The 24919-nt window shown below is 38.0% G+C and overlaps 1 protein-coding gene and 1 pseudogene across 10 annotated transcripts in view; one reads left to right on the top strand and one right to left on the bottom strand.

Annotated features, from left to right (window-relative positions):
• Window positions 1–24919, bottom strand: part of ANKS1B (ankyrin repeat and sterile alpha motif domain containing 1B) — a 1150317-nt gene that overhangs the window by 749728 nt on the left and 375670 nt on the right. The gene's annotated exons all lie outside the window — the stretch shown is intronic.
• Window positions 13932–22146, top strand: LOC102172242 (annotated as a pseudogene).

The following is a 24919-nucleotide window of genomic DNA, read 5'->3' on the forward strand; positions in this document are numbered from 1 at the left end:
GTGAAAAAAGTGAGATTCAATGAGATGGTAATGAGTCTATGAAGAAAGAGTCTCTAGCTTAAACCTTGTTGTTTAGTCACCAAATTATATTCAGCTCTTTTGCGAACCCAAGAGAACTGTAGCCCACCAGGCTTCTCTGTCCATGGGATTTTCCAGGCAAGAATACTGGAATGGGTTGCCATTTCCTTCTCCAAGGGATCTTCCTGACCAGGGATTGAACCAGCATCTCCTGCATTAACAGATGGATTTTTACCATTGAACCACCAGGAAAGCCCCAGCTTAAACCTTAGTTGATCTCAAAATTAAATTAATCCAAACAATTATTTTTCATGGATTTGGGTAGGCTGGACTTTTACCATATTTGAAAAGAATTATGAGGATTTTAAAAGTCTTGAAAACAACTTTGAAATTTAACCACACAGGATAAGTTAGTAAATTAAATACATTTATTAAAGAAATATTTTAAAATATTTGGAAATGGAATGGATATAGAAATGGAAAATAGAAATGGAAAAAATATCACATGAAATCTAGCATGCTCAAATAACTAATAGTAACATTTTGGTGTATATTCTCTCAGATGGCTTCTATGTGTGTGGACATGTGGGTGAGTGTAAAGGAAAGACAAACTATTTTAAGCAATAATGAAGTATACCCTCTTCTTCTTAAGGGAATGACATTATTTCTCATTGGCATAGAAGTCTGTAGTACACACATGGCCTCCTTATGGAGAGTGAGAGCCCCAAGGGGAGGAGATAGTTTTAGCAAAGCTGCACTTATGTAACCAAATATTTCATATTGCCCAAAAGAAGCAGGGTATTCAACAGAATACCTGACAAGTATCTCTCGAAAGAGAATATATGATATTATAAAATGATAGAATAAATTCACATGTGTCCATGTTTAAGAGACAGAACATGACCACTGAGACCCGCCCCTCCCATCCTATGTTCCCCTTTCTGTTCCCATCCCTTCCCTCGGCAACTGGGGTTAAATCTTGTTCTGAACTTTGTGTTTATAATTCCCTGCATTGCTGTGAAAACGTATCTATATAAGTGAGTATCAATAAAGAATAAATGGCTTGTACTGTATGCTTTGAACTTCATACACACAATATAAAGTGCTCTTGCTCTCCTGTGACCTTTTTCAATCAAGACTCTGCTTCTGAATTTCGTTTACTTTCAGTGTGATGCAAGAACCACCATATAGGTGTACCACACATTCATCTACACATTCTCCTGACCACAGACTTTCTAATATTTCCCAGCTGTTTTGTTATTAAGAAAAGAAAGGAGGGCATTGCATTTTCCTACCCCAAGTAGGATAAAGGTCCAAGAGATTTTCTGTGAAATTTATATAAAGATATTGTATATATATATACACACACAAAGGTATGTAATGTTTTCTGATTTGATATTTTCCTTTAATAATGTATTCTGAACAAGTTTAAAGGACAAGTATATGACTACATGATGAATTTAAGTCCCAGTATACACATGATCATAACTCAGTCAATCTTACCATACTGAAATTTTAATGTTTTTCTTTTAAGGGAGCGTTATTGTGCATGTATCCCTGTTTACATGCTGAGCCACATCTTTTGAAGTAGAATTCCTGTGACAATAGGTATACACCAAATGCTTATATAATTGAATCTGTTTCTGGATTTTCTAATTATTCCATATATCAGTCTATTCCAGCACCACAATCCTACTGTCTGGCTCTTTGCAACCCCATGGACTGTAGCCCACCATACTCCTCTGTCCCTAGAATTCTCCTGGCAAAAATACTGGAGTGCATAGCCATTCCCTTCTCCAGGGGATCTTCCTGACCCAGGGATGGAACCCAGGTCTCTCGCATTGTGGGTAGATTCTTTACCATCTGAGACACCAAGGAAGCCCTTGATTAAACTATCTGGAAGGATATGTCTCTCTGCATATTCATCCTTATCAAAGCATTCATGATTATCCTCATGTCTATTTTTCAAAAAAACTTCTTTAAACATTTTTGTCAATTTCTCCTCAAATAATTGCCTCTCCTTTGCTTCCTATCAGTAAACAGTATTTCCACACCCCAGTCACTTAAACAACTTGAGGACAATTCTTCATTCTCACTCTTCTTCAGCATCATGCCCAGTCATTCCCTAAGTCCCATCTTCAACATTGAATTCTGTACCTCAAACACATTCATTTCTCTCTACCTCTGCTACCACCTTGGTCTGGGTCCCCATTATTTATTACTTGAACTGCTAGAACACTTCCAAACTGGTCTCCTTGCCTCTAGCCCTGCTCCTCTCCCAATTAATTCACTTTCAAACACTACCATGTTACTGATAGAAAGTCAGGTCAAAATAAATTCATTTCATTTCATCATAACTTTATCTGATTAAAGAATCATAAAAGGTTCTAATCATAGTACATATTGATTCTTTTTAAATATGGTCTTTGATAATATCTTAGAATTTCTATGCTGAATGATTACATTCAATGCATTAATTATCCAGAGAGTAAACTCAGTAAAATAACAAGATCTGGAAGAATGAACTAAAGGAGAAATATAATCCCATTAATGTAAGATGATGGTGCTAATAACTAAAGACCTGCTGGTCTAGCACCTAAAAATGTGCCACCAGTAGGACTCTATGAATGCATGCTAAAAAAGAAATACATAAAATAGCTATCGTTTCATTAGTATTTCAAGGCCTTATTCCTTGACTAGATTAAAGAACTATAGAGGCAAGTGCTGAGTTCCAGGTCGCTTCAGTTGTGTCCAACTCTTTGCAACCCAATGCACTGTAGCCTGCCAGGTTCCTCTGTCCATAGGAATCTCCAGGCAAGGAAGTGGGTTGCCATGCCCTTCTCCAGGGGATCTTCCTGACCCAGGGATCAAACCTCTGTCTCTTACATCTTTTGCATTGGTAGGCAGGTTCTTTACCACTAGTACCACCTGGGAAGCTCAAAAATGAAAGTGTAGCCTGCCAGGCTCCTCTGTCTATGGAATTCTCCAGGCAAAAATCTGGAGTGGATAGCCTTTCCATTCTCCAGGGGATCTTCCCAACCCAGGGATAGGATCCAGATCTCCCACATTGCAAGAGGATTCTTTACCATCTGAGCCACCAGGGAAGCCAGTAAAGACCACAGCAAAACATTTTTTTCATGTAGTATGCACTTACTAAACATATGTTGAATTAATGAAATCTGAAACTGTTGTTGTTTAGTCACTAAGTCGAGTCGACTCTTTTGTGACCTATGGACTGTAGCCCACCAGGCTCTTCTGTCCATGGGATTTCCCAGGCAAGAATACTGGAGTGAGTTGCCATATCCTCCAGGGGAATCCTTCCAGCCCAGGGATCAAACCGACATCTCTTGCATTGGCAGGTGGATTCTTTACCACTGAGCCACCAGGGAGACCTTCTGTGGCTTTAGGACTGTACTGTCCTAGATGGCAGCAACCTGCAACTGTTTAGATTTAAATTAATTAAATACAATTTGAATTTAGCTCCTTACTTCCATTTCAGGGGTTCAGTGGCTGCATGGTGGCTCCCACGTTGGACCATGCAGACTCGGCACTTTTATGGCTGCAGAAGCATCTATTGGACTGCACATCTCTGGCTCCAGAGAGGAGTCTGCACCCAGAAGGGTGTCTGCTGACCTTGACAACAGGAGAGTCACAGGGAGCTTTCAAAATCCCAGTGCCCAGGCTGCACCCTCAGCCATTTCATCACAACCTCTGGGGATGCAGCATAGACCTCTCACAGGTGGCAGGGTCATTTGGAGAGTTGTTAAAGCAGACATGGCCAGGCCCTACTCTTAAGGAAGTAGTCAAGGGCAGGATGCGAGAATGTGCATTTCCAACTTGCTTCAAGGGAGCTCTCTTCATTTATTAAACATTTGTTGAATTAATCAAATCTGAAATAATATCATTCAAAAACTATCACAGATTCAAACCACTGTAAGAAGAATAGCAAATTACTCTTTATGAAGTTTTTACAGTCTAAAAAGTAAATAACGTTTCATTAGCCAGATGATTATCATTTAGCTCTCATAACAGCTCACCCTCAAGCGTCTTCTTCAACACCAAAGTTCAAAACCATCAATTTTTTGGTGCTCAGCTTTCTTTATAGTCCAAATCTCACATCCATATATGACTACTGGAAAAACCGTAGCCTTGACTAGACGGACCTTTGTCAGCAAAGTAATGTCTCTGCTTTTTAATATGCTATCTAGGTTGGTCATAGCTTTTCTTCCAAGGAGTAATCGTCTTTTAATTTCATGGCAGCAATCACTATCTTCAGTGATTTTGGAGCCCTAAAAAAATAAAGTCAGCCACTGTTTCCCCATCTATTTGCCATGAAGTGATGGGACCAGATGCCATGATCTTCGTTTTCTAAATGTTGAGCTTCTAGCCAACTTTTTCACTCTCCTCTTTCACTTTCATCAAGAGGCTCTTTAGCTCTTCTTTGCTTTCTGCCATAAGGTTGGTGTTATCTGAAAATCTGAGGTTATTGATATTTCTCCCAGCAATCTTGATTCCAGCTTGTGCTTCCTCCAGCCCAGCATTTTTCATGATGTACTCTGCATATAAGTCAAATAAGCAGGGTGACAATATACAGCCTTGACATACTCCTTTTCCTATTTGGAACCAGTCTGTTGTTCCATGTCCAGTTCTAACTGTTGCTTCCTGACCTGCATACAGATTTCTCAAGAGGCAGGTCAGGTGGTCTGGTATTCCCATCTCTTTAAAAATTTTCCACAGTTTGTTGTGATCTACCCAGTCAAAGGCTTTGGCATAGTCAATAAAGCAGAAATAGATGTTTTTCTGGAACTCTCTTGCTTTTTCGATGATCCAGCAGATATTGGCAATTTGATCTCTGGTTCCTCTGCCTTTTCTAAAACCAGCTTGAACATCTGGAAGTTCATGGTTCACATATTATTGAAGCCTGGCTTGGAGAATTTTGAGCATTACTTTACTAGCATGTGAGATGAGTGCAATTGTGCAGTAGTTTGAGCATTCTTTGGCATTGCATTTCTTTGGGATTGCATTGACTTGATGGGCCAAAGAATTGGTGCTTTTAAACTGTGGTGTTGGAGAAGACTCTTGAGAGTCCCTTGTACTGCAAGGAGATCCAACCAGTTCATCCTAAAGGAAATCAGTCCTGAATATTCATTGGAAGGACTGATGCTGAAGCTGAAACTCCAATACTTTGGCCACCTGATGTGAAGAATTGACTCATTTGAAAAGACCCTGATGCTGGGAAAGACTGAAGGCAGGAAGAAAAGGAGATGACAGAGGATGAGATTGTTGGATGGCATCACCGACTCAAGGACATCAGTTTGAGTAAACTCCAGGAGTTGGTGATGGACAGGGAACCCTGGGGTGCTGCAGTCCATGGTGTCACAAAGACCTGGACACAACTGAGCAACTAAACTGAACTGAACAGCCCTCCCAGTGTTACTATGATCCCCATTCAGAAACTAAGGCTTGGAATTATTAGCTGTCCAATATTAACTAACATCTGGTTAATGGAAGTTTTAGGGCTATAACCTAGATCTTATATCAGTAACTATAGTGTTGATACTATTGCATCACAGATGAAAGGACTATGACAAGATCTTTATTGCCAGAACTAAAGGAAAGAGGAAACTGTTCATTGTTAAGTTGTACCTAACCCTGCCACCTCTTAGCCTTTGCAAGCTCTCTTCCTTACTGTGGGAAATTTGGATTTTGCTATACACGTTTATTGCCAAAGCACTCTTTATGGTAAATCCTGGAAATGAACCAAAGAGATTTAAAGAATTGAGGTCCAACAGTTGGTGACTCACTTTTCAAGGTTCCATTGTATCCAGCCTAGCAGAATTTGGCTCCAATTTAGTTAGCAGCTTTTGCTTTTTTCTTGATATTTTGCCTCTATCTTTATTCAAATGCCTGGTTCCTGAATCCCAGACTTATTTCTGAGCTTGAATTTGTATAATGGTAGCATGCCTAAGACTGTGTTCTCTGCCTTGGTCTTTGCTAGCCCTTTTCTGAGGTCTGAGGTACTAATGGTTTGTCCCAAAATTCTAAACATGTCTCTAAGGCCCTATACTGCCTAACTTCACAGTTCCTGAATGACCAGCTTTAATGGTTAGACTTACTCAGTCAGTTTTATTGTACCTGTTACAGTTAGTTGTGCAATGTGTAGACCAAATAGTGCTTCTTTTAAAATATGTATACTGAGAGCACCGAATAAGTTAATATTATGCCTCCCCAAGAAAAATAAACAATAGTAATATACTTTCACTTGCTGTTTGCACTATGTTCCTATAAAAGTTGAAGATCATGAGGGGTGGGCTAGTCTAACAAGTCAAAGTTTATTAGTGATTAAATATGAAGTCCTATAGTTTAATAAAGAAATGAGTTTTAAAAATTCAGGATGTGGGTATATAGATTAGCAATACCATGAAAAAAGAAACAGGAGTTACAGATGAAAGTATGAGTCAGTGTGTAATGTATCAGTTAAAGACATAATGTAACACTGGCTGATTTAATACAAATATGATATTTAAACTAGACACTATGACAGTCCTTCCTTCCTCTGCGCTAATTAGAATTGGGAATAATCTGGTTTAGAAATTTTATAAAAGACAGGCTAACTATATGATCCATCCTTTGTAAAGGAGTGAAGGTGAAAGTGAAAGTCACTCAGTTGTGTCTGACTCTTTGCCACCCCATGGATTACACAGTTGACAGAATTCTCCAGGCCAGAATACAGGAGTGGGTAGCCTTTCCCTTCTCCAGGCAATCTTCCCAACCCAGGGATCAAACTCAGGTCTCCTGCATTGCAGGCAGATTCTTCATCAGCTGAGCCACAAGGGAAGCCCAAGAATACTGGAGTGGGTAGCCTATCCCTTCTCAATCCAGGAACCCAACCGGGATCTCCTGCATTGCAGGTGATTCTTTACCAACTGAGCTCTGAGGGAAGTTCTTGCAAAGTAGTACACGATTTTATTCATCAAAAAGGCTGAAGGATACTTGGCCTCTGACTTCTGAAAAACCTTAGCAATGATCAGGGATCCAGGTATAGGCATAGTCATTTCTTAATAATATCAATGGTGTAGTTGGTTTTTTTTTAATCAGAAATAAAGTGATCTAGAGGCTTTTCTAGACAATTTTGACAAGATACCTCTGTGAACTTACCTCCTACATACAGCTCTTTCTTAACCACATACAGGAAAGTGAAGCAGCTTAGCCAACATTGCAGCAAACCACACCTGGTACACTCAGCTTGGTACGGGGGCCTACATTCGAGGAGATACAAAGACCACAGGGACTATTTTCTCTGCACATGGATAAGGAAAGTGCTGAGTATCAAACTCATGTAATATGGGGAATGATTAAAAGTGAAAAGGTAGTAAAAACACATTTCACAAGTACTTGAAAAACAGAGGAATCACTATAATTGTCAGAAAGAGTGCAGATAGAGAGATGGTAACAAGGAGACAGGTTTCAGCTCAAGGTGAGCATTCGCTTGGCAAGTAGCAGATTGTCTGCCACTGACTTTAAATTTAGCTTGATTGATACAAGTCATCTCTTGAGAACAGAAGATGGTGGTTTGACTTAGACAAGTTTGAAGACTTTAGTAAATAAGACAATAGAAATAGAAGTACTATATTGGTACTATGGTACAAGATACCTGCATGTATTCACTGCTTGCTGAATTATTTTTCTCATAATGGGAAAAGTAATACTAATGCAAAGGAGTGTGGTCTTATAGCTCTTTCAAAGTTAGAGATGACTCACAATTCTAAATGACTCAAAGTAGGTGAAAGCTATTGGATACAGTTTTACTGCTCTGATGTGTCCTGCATTATCAAGAAAAGTATCCCCTACAGACTTACAGTGACTTTGCAATGAGGAAGATAACAACATAAATACACAATAATAAGAAAATAAGAGACTTTGAGTGGGAGAAGAGGATGAGCAACAATCAGACAATAAAACTTTGAGTAGGAGAAGAGGATGAAGACATTGTAAGACAATAATGTCCTAACTTTCCCAAAACCTGTGAATATATTATGTCCCATGCAAAAGGAGCTTTGCAGATGTGATTAAGTTAAGAATCTTGAGATGGGGAGATCATCCTGGATTATCCAAGTGGCCCAGTATCACAATGCTTGTTATATGTGAAAGAGGGAAGGAGAGTTGGTGTTGGATTGATGCAATGTGAGAGACTTGACTGGCCATTGCTGGTTTTCAGGGTATAAAGGCAGCCATGAGCCAAGGAATGAACACAGCTCATAGAAGACAGACCAGCAAGAAAACAGATTCTCCTCTAGAGTCTCCAGAAAGGAATGCAGCCCTACCAAAACCTGGGATTTAGCCCAGGGGGACATTCTTTAGACTTCCAGAAATGTAAATATTAATAGTAAGGCTCTAGGACTTACCTGGTGGCTCAGATGGTAAAATGTCTGCCTATAATGCAGGAGACCTGGGTTCATTTCCTGGGTCAGAAAGAGCTTCTGGAGAAGGAAATGGCAGCCCACTCCAGTATTCTTGCCTGGAAAATCCCATGGACAGAGGAGCCTGTTAGGCTACAGTCCATAGGGTCACCAAGAGTCAGACATGACTGAGTGACTTCCCTTCACTTCAGTGGTAAAGAACATGCCTGTGAGTGCAGGAGACATAAGAGATGCGGGTTCGATCCCTGGGTCAGGAAGATCCCTTGGAGGAGGGCATGGCAACCCACTCCAGTATTCTTGCCTGGAGAATCCTGTGGATTCTGGCTGGCTATAGTCCATAGAGTCACACAGCATCAGACATGATTGAAGCAACTTAAGACACATATAATAACAAAGTTATGGTTTTTTAAGCTGCTAAATTTGTGATTACTAGTTACTGCAACACCTAAAAGCTAATACAGTAATACTAGCAGAAAGTAACATACATAGAGAAGCAATAGAAATTATTAAGCACTGAGAGAGGAACATTAAAATTGGACTCCAATGAAAAAACACATCTTTTTATGACTCAATATCTCAAAGATAGTGATCCTTTCACTCTCATTTAAATTTAATGTAAATTTAAGTCTTAAATCTAATGCAGTAGTATGGAATGGGGAGATCCAACCAGTCCATTCTGAAGGAGATCAGCCCTGGGATTTCTTTGGAGGGAAGGATGCTAAAGCTGAAACTGCAGTACTTTGGCCACCTCATGTGAAGAGTTGAATCATTGGAAAAGACTCTGATGCTGGGAGGGATTGGGGGCAGGAGGAGAAGGAGACGGCTGAGGATGAGATGGCAGGATGGCATCACTGACTCGATGGACGTGAGTCTGAGTGAACTCCGGGAGATGGTGATGGACAGGGAAGCCTGGAGTGCTGCGATTCATGGGGTTGCAAAGAGTCGGACACGACTGAGCAACTGAACTGAACTGAACTGAACTGATGAAATGGTTTCCTTCTCACACCTTTTGGATCTTGACAAGTGATCCTAAAGTGCATTTGGAAAAATAAATCTCTGACAATAGCTAGGTATTAATTTGAAAAGAGAAAAATGATGGAGGGGATGGAGGTCAACATTTATCAGATATTTAAGTGAATTATAAATGGTTCTGGTACAATAATTGAAAGGCAATAAAACAGAGAAGAGAACTTAAAAGAACAAAGATTCAATGCTTGTGAAAATTTATTGTAATATGGTATCTCAAATCAGTAGTAAAACAATGGATTATATAATAATTGCCAAAAAGATAACTGGCCAGTCATTTGAAATAATTAATAAAACTGTATTAATACTCCATTACTTAAATAAAATAAATTGCAGTTAAATATTTAAATAATAAGTAAATATACTTGCAAAATAATCTTAAAATAAGAATGTTCTTTGATCAGAAGCTATAATCAGACACATATTCAGAGGTGTAGAGAAAAAGGTTGATAGATTTGAGTACCTACAAACATGAAACTTTCATGAAGCCACTAAAATACAAAATCAAAATTAAGAAACATAACAGAATTGGGAAAATTCTTTGATATGTGTGACAAGGACCTAATATCTTTATTATATAAAGAGAATTACAGATTGGGATTAAAGAGATCATCAACCTAAGGAGAAAAGTCGGCAAAGGATAGGTGCAATTCATGATAAATAGCTAGAAATTTCTTCTATAAAAAGATGCTTGATCTCATTTATAATTAAATATACGCTAGTTAAAGTAACACATGATCTACTTTTCCTGATCAAATTGCCATAGCTATAACACAGTGTTAGTGACGGCTTGGAAAAATGGGTCTTATTTGAAGTGTGAATTGATATAAATCTCTTTCTGGCTAATTTATCAATTTTTCAGTTCAGTTCAGTCGCTCAGTCATGTCTCGACTCTTTGCGACCCATTAGACTGCAGCATGCCAGGCGCCCACCAACTCCCAGAGTTTACTCACTCATGTCCATTGAGTCAGTGATGCCATCTAACTATCTCATCCTCTGTCATCCCCTTCTCCTCCTGCCTTCAATCTTTCCCAGCATCAGGGTCTTTTCAAATAAGTCAGTTCTTCACATCAGGTGGTCAAAGCATTGGAGTTTCAGCTTCAGCATCAATTCTTCCAATGAATATTCAGGACTGATTTCCTTTAGGATGGACTAGTTGGATCTTCTTGTAGTCCAAAGGACTCTCAAGAGTTTTCTCCAACACCACAGTTCAAAAGCATCAATTGTTTGGCACTCAGCTTTCTTTATAGTCCAACTCTCACATACATACATGACTACTAGAAAAATCATAGCCTTGACTAGATGGGCCTTTGTTAAAGTAATGCCTCTGCTTTTTAATATGCTGTCGAGGTTGGTCATAACTTTCCTTCCAAGGAGTAAGCATCTTTTAATTTCATGGCTGCATTCACCATCTGCAGTGATTTTGGAGGCCAAGAAAATAAAATCTCTCACTGTTTCCAGTGTTTCCCCATATATTTACCATGAAGTGATGGTACCAGATGCCATGATCTTAGGTTTTTGAATGTTGAGTTTTAAGTCAACTTTTCACTCTCTTCTTTCACTTTCATCAAGAGGCTCTTTAGTTCTCCTTTGCTTTCTGCCATAAGGGTGGTGTCATCTGCATATCTGAGGTTATTGATATTTCTCCCAGCAATCATGATTCCAGCTTGTGCTTTATCTAGTCTGGCATTTCGCATGATATACTCTGCATATAAATTAAGTAAACAGGTGACAATATACAGCCTTGACATACTCCTTTCCCAATCTGGAACCAGTCTGTTTTTCCAATTATGGTTCTAACTGTTGCTTCTTGACCTGCATACAGATTTCTCAGGAGGCAGGTAAAGGGGTCTGGTATTCTGATCTCTTTAAGAATTTTCCAGTTTGTTGTGATCCACTCAGCCAAAGGCTTTGGCATATTCAATAAAGCAGAAAAAGATGTTTTCCTGGAACTCTGTTGCTTTTTCGATGATCCAGCAGTTGTTGGCAATTTGATCCATGGTTCCTCTGCCTTTTCTAAAACCAGCTTGAAGACCTGGAAGTTCATGGTTCATGTTCTATTGAAGCCTGGCTTGGAGAAGTTTGAACATTACTTTGCTAGTGTGTGAGATGAATGCAATTGTGTGGTAGTTTGAACATCCTTTGGCATTGTCTTTCTTTGGGATTGCAATGAACACTGACCCTTTTTAGTCCTGTGGCCACTGCTGAGTTTTCCAAATTTCCTGGCTCATAGTGCAGTACTTTCACAGCATCATCTTTTAGGATTTGAAATAGCACAACTGGAATTCCATCACCTCCACTAGCTTTGTTCAAAGTGATGCTTCCTAAGGCCCACTTGACTTCACATTCCAGGATGTCTGGCTCTAGGTGAGTGATCACATTATGGTGATGATCTGGGTCATGAAGATCTTTTTTGTATAGTTCTTCTGTGTATTCTTTCCACCTCTTCTTAACATCTTCTGCTTCTGTTATGTCCTTGCCATTTCTGTCTTTTATTGTTCCCATCTTTGCATGAAATGTTCCCTTGGGATCTCTAATTTTCTTGAAGAGGTCTCTAGTCTTTCTATTTTCTTGTTTTCCTCTATTTCTTTGCACTGATCACTGAGGAAGGCCTTCTTATAGCTCCTTGATATTTTTTGGAACTCTGTATTCAGATGCTTATATCTTTCCTTTTCTCCTTTGCCTTTAGCTTCACTTATTTTCTCAGATATTTGTAAGGCCTCCCCAGGAAGAGAAGTCAAAGCTATGATTTTTCCAGTAGTCACGTATGGACATTAGAGTTGGACCATAAAGAAGGCTGAGCACTGAAGAATTAATGCTTTTGAATTGTGGTGTTAGAAAAGACTTGAGAGTCCCTTGGACTGCAAGGAAGTCAAACCAGTCAATCCTAAAGGAAATCAGTTGAATATTCATTGGAAGGACTGAGGCTGAAGCTGAAGCTCTAATACTCTGGTCACTTGATGCGAAGAACCGACTCATTATAAAAGACCCTGATACTGGGAAAGATTGACAGTGGGAGGAAAAGGGGCAAACAGAGGATGAGATGGTTGGATGGATGGCATCACTGACTCAATGGACATGAGTTTGATCAAATTCTGGGAGATGGTGAAGGACAGGGAAGACTGGCATGGTGTAGTCCATGGGGTTGCAAAGAATTGGACATGACTGAGTGACTGAACAGCAACAACAACCATCCATCAGGAATAATGCAAGACTGAATGTTTCTCTGATGACCAGGCAAAAAATGTTACAGCTTAGCTGGGAAGTTCTGATTCATCTGCTGTGTTGGCTAGACATTACACCTTCAAATTTCCATTTATTTCAGTCTTTACAAAACTGTCTTAATGGAAAAAAATTTCAATTCCCTGGAAGACTGTAAAAAGGAACTTGGAACAGTTTTTTGCCCAAAAAGAAAAAAAAAATCTGTGTAAGATGGAATTATGAAGTTGCCCAGAAAATGGCAGAAGGTAACAGTGAATATGTTGTTCAATGAAATTTGTGATGAAAATGAAAAATATGTTTTTTATGTTTTCTTAAAAAGCAAAGTAACTTTTTGGCCAATCCAATACATACGTAAAAGTATTCACAAGTAGGTATAGAGAGCAAGGAGATAAACCTATTAGAAAAATAACTGAGACTTAATGAGAACACAAAGGGCGTCACCAAGTTTATAAGAACAAACTGCTAGATTGATGTTAAAGTTACAAAGTCATATGTCCAATTTGATAGGTCTGGTAATAGTGAAGAGTCTGGGGTGACTACTATAACTAGTTTTTGGGTCTTTATTCCTGATGGTAGTGAATGTGTGACTTACAGGGTCAAAGGCAAGGCAGTCAAAATAAGAAAATACATTACATACTGCTCCTAGGACATTCATCCAGTCACCTAGGTTCAAACTCTTGGAGACATTATTCTTTCTCCTGTTCTGTCATGCTTACTGTTACCATAAAGAAGCAGTCATCAACTTTTATAAAATTTGCATTTCATAATAACTCCTAAACCCAGTATTATTTTTCTATTTTTATAACCACCAAACTAGTCCAAACTTCATCAACTCATCCTTCTGTTACTGAAATAGCAGTCTCTCATCTCTAAGTCCATTCCGTTTTTATACAAAGGGTTTCTACCATTTTGAATGATAAAGCATGTTTTTCAAAGGAAAAATTTTTATAAATTCCTATATTGTAATATCAGAATTAATTTAGAAATTTTGGGAGTGTAATAAATAATATCTTCATCCTCTGCCCAAATTATAGATAGGAGTTTAGGGGTTGACAAATCTTTTCTGCAAAGGGCCAGAGAATAAATATTTTAGCTTTTCAGGCCATATGATTTCTGTTGCAACCATCCAAAGCTGCTGTTGTAGCAATAAAGAGACACACACATGTAAAGATGTAAACAGAAGAGCCTTGCCAGATTTGGCCTGAGTGGGTCAGATTTGGCTCAGAGCCTGCAGTTAGCCAAACCATGGATAAAAACTCAGGCAAATGGATTAAAATGTCAACACTGGTGAGCAACAGAGCAGATACTAGAGAATATGGCTTAGGTACAAAGCAATATAGGCTTTTTACTAGTACATCCCAGAATTAGACAGACTTAGCCTCAGGTCTCCCAAGCCTGGACAGATAGGATCCTTACTACTAAGCTCAACTACACATACTCTTTGCAGATGAGAAGATCAAAAGGACAATGCTCATTTCCTGTTCCCAAATTTACATATCATATTAACTCTCTTGAGGAATGAGTAGGAGCAGAGAGAAACCCAGTTAAACTGATCAGTGTCTTTCCACATGGAAAGATGAAGCACAGAAAAAGAATCCTGCATTCTCTGCCCAACTCCAACAGATAAGTTATACTTTCAGAATTTGTTGCTTGAAACAAATACAAGAGCAAAGAGTGACAATAAATTTCTACTTTATTAATCATAGCAAAACATATACATTTGAAAATGATAAAAACGGATATGGCTGTGTAGGACCCATGATTTATATAATCTACAAACAAGCTTCTCAGGTGGTGCTAGTGGTAAAGAATCCACCTGTCAATGCAGGAGACCAAGAGATATGAGTTCAATCCCTGGGTCAGGAAGATCCCCTGAAGAAGGGCATGGCAACCCACTCCAGTATTCTTGCCTGGAAAATCCCCATGTACAGAGGACCTTGGGGGGCTATAGTCCAGAGGGTCGCAAAGAGCTGGACATGACTGAAGCAACTTAGCCAGCCTGTCAGCCACAGACAAGCTTTGTGCCTGTATGAAATTGCAGGCACTTTATAGTACCTCCATAGAGTGGCCAAGTTTGCAATCTATAGCTTCATGTTGTTGTTGTTTAGTCACTATGTCATGTCTGACTCTTTGTGACCCCTTGGACTGTAGCCTACCAGGCTCCTCTGTCCACGGGATTTTCCAGGCAATAATACTAGAGTGAGTTGCCATTTCCTTCTCCAGGGAATCTTCCTGACTGAGAGATCAAACCCACATCTCCTGCTTTGGCAGGCAGATCCTTTACCACTAAGCCACCAAGGAAACCCCCTTTTCCAGGCAATAGTACTGGAGTGGATTGCCATTTCCTTCTCCAGGGGATCTTCCCAACCCAGGGATTGAACCCAGGTCTCCCGCATTGTAGATAGACGCTTTACTGTCTGAGCCACCAGGGAAGTCCTCTATAGCTTCATATCATCCCTAAAATTAGGTGTTATAGCTCCAGACTATAGCCTTATTAGAGGACAACAGTAATCATCCAGTAAATATTTGTCAAATAAAAATATGAATTTTATAATAGCTGTTCTACTTCCTAAGGATTCCAATGCCTCCCCAAGGAGACCCTTCTGCTGGAAGCATAGAGTCTTAACCACTGGATCACCAGGGAAGTCCCTGTAATTTAATGTTTTGAAAAATCTGGAAGAGCATAAACACTGATGAATAACATAATTATTTAAAATATTATTGAAGAAGACAATAGTACAAGGGCAACATGAGAATATGTACTACTATCTCCCTTATTAGATGTACATACAGAAGTGAACAATGAAAAACGTTTGTAGGTTAGGGAAGAGTTCAGAAATCTGACTTTGATTCCACACAGGAATTGATATTTCTCAATTACAGAGATTAAAGCAATCATCTCATTGATAGTCATTTCATTTTTATTGCCTTTTTCTCCTCAAGGGCTATGGGAAAATAAAAGAGGAAAATCATTTAAAAACAATAATGAATCCACATGCTGACCAAAAAAAAAAAAAAAGGGCATTGTGTTCTAAGAAGTGAGAAATTTGAACCCAAGACTCTTTCACTTATAAAAGATACATTATTAAAACATTCTATTAATACACATTCAAGGCTATGAACCTATCATTTCTACACACAGTAATTAAATCTCAAATTTTTTGTACTAACAAAACAGTAGATTGTTTATATCTGCTTTGCCAGAGAATCACATGTTAGAAAAGTAAGTTAACACAATAAACATCTTGGAATATCTTTAGAATTAAAAAAAAAAAAAACCTTTCCTTTTCTTCTCTTTTTTCCAAATTAATGTGATTTAGGAAGCCTCATAATACTATTTAGCTTTTGATGGTATTAGACCCTGTTTTTAAAATACAACACAACTATTAATTTACTTTTTATGATCACATGCCTGGTACAAGAAGTTTAAGAAGCAACTGTTAGTTAAATAAGATGTCAAAATAAAAATTTGCCACACATCTGCTTTTTCATTATCCTCATTAACATTACTCTACCATCATCTTTATGAAGCAGAGCAGCAATATTTATATCTTTTGAAACTCATTTATTCTCTTCCTCTACAGATTCAGTCCACCACCAAATCCTATGACTGATCTACCCTTGTGTTTCTATGTCAATAGCTGCCTTGTTAAGACATATTAAGACATGCCTTGGCATCACACATGTACATTATTGGCACTGCCACTAAACTCATCTCCTTTCTTGTACAGCTTCACTTATTTTCACTCTACATAAAACCATTACAATAATCTTCAAACATCATTATTCTCATATTACTCATGGTCAGTGAACTCGAGTACCTTCCAAACAGTTTTACTCAGAATAAAACTTTTTAGTTTAGCCTTTAGCTTACCAATCTTATCTACTTTATTTCACCTATCAGTAAACTCCTTGCCAGTACTCTGCTTTATCTGAGTTTATCTGCTTATAGGTTCAACTTAACATTAAATTTAAATATGACTCAATTTTTGGCTCTTCTAAAGGCAGGCAAGAAGCACTTCTAGAAGAAATAAATATCTCTGAAAATCTACTCCATCATAAAAGCAACAAGAATATTCACAAAAAAGTGTTAAAAATACATTTTCAGAGAAATCTGGAAATTAACCAAAATGAAAAGCAATTTGTGTAGAATTTAATCCACATTTGAAGACAAAAATGAATCTAAATATCCAAAACATTCAACAAACTTCATGAAAGAGAAATTTAAAGAGATCTACACATAGACACATAGTCAAAGTGTTGAATAACAAAGACAGACAGACTCATGAGACATAAACTAGAGAAAAATGATTCATCTTGTAGAAGGGATCCACAGTAAGATTAATAGCTAACTTTTCAGAAATCATGGAGTCCAGGGCCAATGAGTTGAAACATTCAAAATCCTGGAAGAAAAAATTTTCTACCAAGAATTCTATATTCAGCAAAACTATACTTCAGAAACTCAAGATAAATTAAGACATTTCCAGATAAACAAAAATTTAGAGAAGCACTAGTAGCTGTGTCCTAAAAAAAAAAAAAAAAAGAAAGAAAGAAAGAAATGTGTCCATGTGCATGCTAGGTCGCTTCAGGAACGTCCAACCCTTTGCGACACCATGGACTACATAGCACACCAGGCTCCTCTATCCATGGGATTCTCCCGTCAAGAATACTGAAGTGAGTTGCCATGCTCTCCTCCAGGAGATCTCCCCAAATCAGGAATTGAACCCACATCTCTTATGTCTCCTGTATTGGCAGAATACTAAAAGACTTTCAACCCAAAACAGAGGAACACTACAGAGTAACTCAAGTCCACATGAAGAAATAAAGGGCATAGGTAAAGTAGCTACATAGGTAAATACGAAACATAATAGGAATGTATTTTTATTTTTAATTCTTTTCACCTCATATTTGACTTAAAAACAACTGCATAAAACAATAATTATAAATGTGGGTTGATTGTTTATAATGTAAAAATATGTAATGAAATATAGAGTTGTATGAAAATAACTCAAAAGGGGATAAGAAATGAAGCAACACTGGAGCAAAGTTTTTGAATACTATTGAGATTATGTTGGTATTCATTCAAAATAGATTGTTTTAAGTCATCAATCTGAAGTCAAGTAGGCCTTATGAAGCATCACTATGAACAAAGCTAGGGGAGGTGATGGAATTCCAGTTGAGCTATTTCAAATCCTAAAGGTGGATGCTGTGAAAGCGCTGCACTCAATATGTCAGCAAATTTGGAAAACTCAACAGGGGCCACAGGACTGGAAAATGTCAGTTTTCATTCCAATCCCAAAGAAAGGTAATGCCAAAGAATGCTCAAATGACCTCACAATTTCATTCCTCTCACACGCTAGTAATATTCAAAATTCTCCAAGCCAGGCTTCAACAATACATAAACCATGAACTTCCAGATGTTCAAGGTGGATTAAGAAAAGTTAGAGAAACCAGAGATCAAATTGCCAACATCTGCTGGATCATCAAAAAAGCAAGAGAATTCCAGAAAAACTTTATTGACTATGCCAAAGCCTTTGATTGTGTGGATCACAATAAACTGTGGAAAATTCTGAAAGAGATGGGAATACCAGATCACCTGACTTGCCTCTTGAGAAACCTGTATGCAGGTCAGGAAGCGACAGTTAGAACTGGACATGGAACAACAGACTAGTTCCAAATAGGAAAAGGAGTATGTCAAGGCTGTATATTGTCATCCTGCTTATTTAACTTATATGCAGAGAACATCATGAGAAACGCTGGACTAGAGGAAGCACAAGCTGGAATCAAGATTGCTGGGAGATATATCAATAACTTCAGATATGCAGATGATACCACCCTTATGGCAGAAAGTGAAGAGGAGCTAAAAAGCCTCTTGATGAAAGTGAAAGAGGAGAGTGAAAAAGTTGGCTTAAAGCTCAACATTCAGAAAACGAAGATCATGGCATCTGGTCCCATCACTTCATGGGAAATAGATGAAGAAACAGTGGAAACAGTGGCTGACTTTATTTTTGGTGATTCTAAAATCACTGCAGATGGTGACTGCAGCCATGAAATTAAAAGACGCTTACTCCTTGGAAGGAAAGTTATGTCCAACCTAGACAGCATATCAAAAAGCAGAGACATTACTTTCTCAACAAAGGTCCATCTAGCCAAGGCTATGGTTTTTCCAGTAGTCATGTATGGATGTGAGAGTAGGAGTATAAAGAAAGCTGAGCACCAAAGAATTGATGCTTTTGAACTGTGTTGTTAGAGAAGACTCTTGTGAGTCCCTTGGACTGCAAGGAGATCCAACCAGTCCATCCTAAAGGAGATCAGTCCCGGGTGTTCATTGGAGGACTGAAGGATGTTGAAGCTGAAATTCTAATACTTTGGCCACCTGATGTGCAGAGCTGAGTCATTTGAAAAGACCATGATGCTGGGAAAGATTGACAGCAGGAGGAGAAGGGGACAACAGAGGATAAGATGGTTGGATGGCATCATCGACTCAATGGACATGAGTTTGGGTAGGCTCCGGGAGTTGGTGATGGACAGGGAGGCCTGGTGTACTGCTGTTCATGGGGTTGCAAAGAGTCAGACAGAACTGAGTGACTGAACTAAACTGATTAATTATAATGACCCACTAAGAAAATAGCAACAATAACAGAAATAATGCAAGAAGCTCCAAGGGAATTAAAATGGTAAACTAGAAAATATACCTTTAACACAAAATGAAGTGAAGTGAAGTCGCTCAGTCGTGTCCGACTCTTTGCGACCCCATAGACTGTAGCCTACCAGGCTCCTCTGTCCATGGGATTTTCCAGGCAATAGTACTGGAGTGGATTGCCATTTCCTTCTCCAGGGGATCTTCCTGACCCAGGGATCGAACCTAGGTCTCTCGCACTGTAGAAAAATGCTTTACCGTCTGAGCCACCAGGGAAGTCCTCTTTAACACAAAGGAAAGATATAAATGAGAAAAGGCAAGAGAAGAGAAAGTATATAATACACAGAAAACAAATAATAAAATGCTTCCATTTTATTAAGGAGATTAAGTCCTACCTTATTGATGATTATATTAATTGTAAGTGTACACAACACTCCAAACCAAAGGCAATGTTGGCAGGATAGTTTTTTGTTTGTTTGTTTTTTAATGATCCAGTTACATAGCATCTACAAGAGACATGCTTTATCTTCTAGGGCACTAATAGATTTAACGTAAAAATATAGAAAAAGATATACCATAAGAACAATAACCCAAAGAAACAGAAAGTGACTATGCTAACACTGAACAAAAGAAGCTTTAAGACAGAAATTGTTACTAGAGATTTAAAATAGAACATTTTATATATTTATAAAGCTAAAATGGTCAATCCATTAGGAGAACAAGACATATAAACACACATGCAGTTAAGAGAGTCCTAAAACACATGAGACAAAAACTGACAGAATTGAAGAGGAAAATACACAATCCAACAATAACAGTCAGTGCATTGAGTATTCCACTTTTAATAATGAATAGAACAATTAGTCAGAAGATCAAGAAGCAAAAAGAAGACTTGAACAGCACCAACTAGATCTAACAGACATCTAGCTATAGGGCATTCCACCAAAGGCACAGTATTCTTATGTGAACATGGAACATTCTCCAGAATAAACTGTATGTTAGACAACAAAATAAGTACAAATAAATTTGAAAGGAATGAAGTCATACAAAATATATTCTGTGACAAAAAATAATAAAATTAGAAAGTAATGAAAGAAGGAACTTGGGAGTAGTGGCATGTGTTGGTGGAGGAGGCCCTGGCAACGGGACCTAGAGATGAAAGCTCATGAGATTAGGAGACAATTAGCAGCAAGATAAAAGTAAAGATTCTGAGCATGAACCCAGACAACTACATCTGTGAAATCAAGTTGGACTTACAGAGAGTACCAAGAAACCATGAGCCTACTTTACATCATTTTGAGATCCCACAGGAATATGTAAGCAGAGAAGGAAACGGCACGCCACTCCAGTACTCTTGCCTGGAAAATCCCATGGACAGTAGAGCCTGGAAGGCTGAAGTCCATGGGGTTGTTGAGGGTTGGACACGCCTGAGCAACTTCACTTTCACTTTTCACTTTCATGCATTGGAGAAGGAAATGGCAACCCACTCCAGTGTTCTTGCCTGGAGAATCCCAAGGACAGGGGAGCCTGGTGGGCTGCTGTCTATGGGGTCGCACAGAGTCGGACACGACTGAAATGACTTAGCAGCAGCAGCAGCAGCAGGAATATGTAAGAGCTTTAAATGCTACCAAACTGGAACAGGTATTTGCAAAACCATTCCTTGCTTCCCTGGATGATCACTGAAATGGAGTCAGTTGCTGGGCAAAGCATCCAGAGAGTCTGGCTAATGTCCTTTCTGGGGCATGTGATGGAGATAGGTTAAAATTTGGAAGTTCGCTAAATGAAAATGTATTCATACAATACAAGCACATAAAGGTCTTTTTGTACGAGGAATATGTACTCACTTTTGTGGGACTTCGATTTTTTACTGTTCATGATGACAAAACTGCCAAACAATGGAAAATGGATGGACGAAGCTATGGAGAAGAGGAGGAACCATTGCCTACAATATTAGGAAAGACAGCATATACAGGAATTGATCATCACTGGAAAAATCTGTTTTTCCACATGTGGACAGCAAATAGACTTTTGGGATGAACAAAGAACCAATCCTATATGTTCAATGACTTGAGGATTTGACAGTATAAGCAGTGTTAAATTTAACCCAATTGAGATATTTCTCTTGGGAAGTTGTTCTTCTGACAGGAATATAGCACTGTATGATATGAGGCAAGCTACTCCTCTGAAAAAGGTCATCTTAGATATGAGAACAAATACAATTTGCTGGAACCCTGCGGAAGCTTTTGTTTTTACTGCAGCAAAGATTATAACTTATATACTTCTTATATGCATGCGCTGCACATTCTTATAACGGTACATATGCATCATGTGTCTGCAGTATTTGATGTGGGTTACTCACCCACTGGGAAAGAGTCTGTGTCTGCTAGTTTTGACAAATCTATTCGAATCTTTCCTGTGGACAAAAGCAGAAGCAAGGAAGTCTATCACACAAAGAGAATGCAACACGTTATCTGTGTGAAATGGACTTCTGACAGCAAGTACATTATGTGTGGATCTGATGAAATGAACATTCATCTGTGGAAAGCTAATGCTTCTGAATAGTTAGGTGCTTACATCATGAGAGAAAGCAGCCACAGATTATAACCAGAAGTTAAAGGAGAAACTTCAACATCATCCTCACATAAAACGTATCTCTCATCACCAGTATCTACCAAAATCTGTCTCCAGTCAGATTCAGGAACAGCACATCGTGAAAGGAGCTCATTGATAAAAGAACTGAATTGTATCAAACACAGCAAGCCTGGATCTGTGCAGATTGTGTCAGATAAGAACAAACACATAGTGGCAGCTGTGAGATAATATTTGGTATTCCTACCAATACTAATATATAATTCTTTGTTGTGCTTTGAATTGTGAGCTCTATTAATAAAAGTACTGCCGCTAGTATAACAACAAATGTTTTAGTTACATGTGTCAAGTTTAATTGTTGCACATTTTTGCTATCCTGAAAAGCAGTCTTTAAAGGTGACCTGGCTGATAAGACTATCCAACATTTTATTCTTGATCTTTGTTTTCTTCATTGAAGAATACAGTATTTACAAACTAGCCTATTTTTTTACTGTTAGAAAGTGCACACATATTAATACTTTTCCTTTGACCTGTTAATTTGGGCATTCTACACTTAAACGCATTTACATTTAAGACCAAACATCTCTTTTGCTGCATTGAATGTTACTTTGGATAATTATTGCAATGATTCTTCCTAGGATTCCATATGACACATAGAAGAATTAGATCAGATTTTTTTTTCAATTGTATTTATTTTCTGTCCAGTTTTCAAAAATGCTTTCTCAAAAGTCCTTCCTCAGGATAAAAAGCCTGCTATTTTATCCCTTCCTCTGCAAAACAATTTCTAGTTATTTGACTATTCTTGTAGCTCTCCTCTGAGCCATAGGTAAATTATCTGTCTCTTTGGTTATGTGGCTCCATTTATCATTGGGTAAACTTACTGGAAGTGAGAAAGAAAATTACTGTAATTCATAGAACTATTGATATACTCCTAAAATACTCTTAATTGCATAAGACATTTTAATTACTTGATCCTTTCTTTTTGAAAGCACAAAAATAGGTTCCTTTAAGGCACTCATCGGCTAGCCCTATTTCTATATCAGAAAAACAAGAAGACTTCTTGCTTTTCTTTTCTATCTCCCAGGTTAAAGTGTTGTAGCACATACCTAACTTCTGAGTATAGCAAATATATTCAACATTCAACCAACATTTATTGATTCCTTTATTTCATAAGGGATAAAGCAAGCTCAGAATTTTCCTTTATTTTACTTCTTGAATTTTTCCCTTTAGGACATAGGAACCCCAAAGGGAAACAAAATACAGAAAATACTCCCTTAAATTATTCAAATAACCACTTCAAGCCAGCTTTCTGTGTTCCTTGGTGGGCACCTTATGGGGTTGGATGAGTTTTGGTTGTTCAGATGACTTACTGTTTCGAGGCAAAGGAATAAGTGGGCTATTAAAGGTTGCTTGCTGTTTGATGTCAGAACTAAACCTAAGGCATCTATTCTTGCATCTAAGTTTGTTCTTTTGCCATTTAGCTTTTTAACTTTAAGCAAATCGCCCAACCACTAAACATTATTTTCTAAATCTTAGTGATTTAATATAATAAAACCTACATCAAAGGACTCTTTTGAGGATTATATGAGTTAACACATGAAAAAAAATGCATGTTACTGTTCAGTCATTCATTCTGTTTTTTTATTTTCTTTTGATATAAAATAAAAGCTCTAATCTTAAGAAGTTTTTCTGCCCAGAGAAATGACCATGATTTTATAAATGAACAACAATAGCATAAAAAACCCAGGAAGAACATGGGAACTAAAGTGAACACCCAGAGGTGCTATGTATGATTGTGAGATGCCAGGCCCAGGAGGCATTTGGAGACTGAAATTCTAGCCTGAACACTATAACCAAGCAATAGTTCTGTCTGGGGGCTGAATCTATCCAAGGTGGGATGCTCTTTTCTAGCCTGTTAAGGCTTTATATGAGGTAGTGGGTGACTCTGAAAGTATCCGGAGGAGACAGAATACGAGTACTCTACTGAGTGGCAAAGAGCCTTTCATGTTCATCATAGTAACATTTCAGTCTTAAATGTTTAGTGAATTGAACTAAGTGTTACTGAGTAATGAATTATTCCCAAGTTCTATGTACATTAAAAAAATATCTGTTGGAAATAGACTGTTCAAATATTCCAAACTATCAAGTACTTTTTTCTTTTTCACTTAATATATATCTCAGAATTATTAATACATTCCAGAGAAGTAGTCTTTAAAGGTAGAAGGTAAAGAGGTTATGCTGTACTTACTATAGTTTTACTTCATGTAAAACAAATGAGGAATTTAAAAAAATGTTTATATGAGAGTTGGTTTTGTTTTTGAGCTCTGCTTTTATGCCTTTCTCTGATGTTTTCTTATGCAGCAAATAACTCTTAAAATTATAGTTGAGTGAATTATATAAACCTGTAACAACAGTATTTGACTTATATAATATAATCAAATAAAAATATCAGACTGTGCTGCCCAGTGCAGGACAATATTGAATTTCTATTGCTTAGCTAAAACAATTGGTCTAGCATTTCCTAATTTGTGTTTAGTCTTCTTAAAGATAAGCATGAAATATACAAAAGCATACCATTAAAGTTTGTTCCACTGACTTTAACTAAATAACATATGGAAATTTTGCTGTCACTGTCTAGCTGAAGAAAGCAATATTTCCTTGGCATGAAATGTCAGATCCAAATTCCTCTGCTGGTCTTGGAAGATTCTCCACCAAATGACCCTTTCCCTCACATCATTTTCTACCATTTTGCTAATTCCAATAATTTAGCAATTAGGTGCTCCAAAAACATCTATGGAAAAAAGGGGGGGGGCAGGAATATGAATGTGTGTTTTATTTTTTTTTAATTTTTATTTTTACTTTATTTTACTTTACAATACTGTATTGGTTTTGCCATACATTGACATGAATCCACCACGGGTGTACATGCATTCCCAAACATGAACCCCCCTCCCACCTCCCTCCCCATAACATCTCTCTGGGTCATCCCCATGCACCAGCCCCA

This window comes from Capra hircus, chromosome 5, assembly GCF_001704415.2.
Source record: "Capra hircus breed San Clemente chromosome 5, ASM170441v1, whole genome shotgun sequence".
Lineage (NCBI taxonomy): Eukaryota > Metazoa > Chordata > Mammalia > Artiodactyla > Bovidae > Capra > Capra hircus.